At 27.2% G+C, this 679-nt stretch overlaps 1 non-coding gene across 1 annotated transcript; it reads right to left on the bottom strand.

Moving 5' to 3' along the window:
- Positions 1-326: 326 nt before the first annotated feature.
- TRNAA-UGC (transfer RNA alanine (anticodon UGC)) lies at positions 327-399 on the bottom strand. The gene has a single exon. It is a non-coding gene; the product is annotated as a tRNA-Ala (tRNA).
- Between the last annotated feature and the right edge of the window lie 280 nt (positions 400-679).

Raw genomic sequence — 679 nt, 5'->3', positions numbered from 1 at the left:
CGATATACATCACCTTACTACAGAAAGACACAATAATCTTGTAAGAAACAGAGCAAATCTACTATTCTTGGAGGACAAAACGGTGTTGGGTCGCTGTTTATGGTGTATTGCACATTCTATCTCGTAACTTTCTTAACTAACATTAGGCTTCTTAAATTAATTGGTGCAAAGAACCTAGCTTTGGTATTTGTCTCTTATTGCGTGCGACTTTTGTAGTAGACAATGATTGCCGCCATAACACTCCTTATTGTCTTTTCTTATCTTCATGTTTTATCTTAAAAAATTTAATTCTTTTATTTTTTATAGAAAAATGTTTGATGACAATTTGGAGATGCGGGGGATCGAACCCCGTGCCTCTCGCATGCAAAGCGAGCGCTCTACCATTTGAGCTACATCCCCATGCTTTTACAAATATTAATGATATTAATTTCAATTATTATTAATATTAAAATCAATAACTTTTAACTTTAATCCCTATTATTATATTATATATAAAAATTATTAAGTCTTTAAAATTTTCCTCTTCAATAAGTGGCTATTTTATAAAAAGATTTTATTTTATCTATTTATTTGATCCATTACAACAAAAACTACCAATGTATTCTTTCCACTAATTATATTATTATTATTATTATTATTATTATTATTATTATTATTATTATTATTATTATTATTATTA

The sequence above is a fragment of the Cicer arietinum genome, chromosome 4, assembly GCF_000331145.2.
Source record: "Cicer arietinum cultivar CDC Frontier isolate Library 1 chromosome 4, Cicar.CDCFrontier_v2.0, whole genome shotgun sequence".
NCBI classification, from domain to species: domain Eukaryota; kingdom Viridiplantae; phylum Streptophyta; class Magnoliopsida; order Fabales; family Fabaceae; genus Cicer; species Cicer arietinum.
Note: the sequence above shows the minus strand (reverse complement) of the source record. Positions and strands in the feature narration are given on the sequence as shown.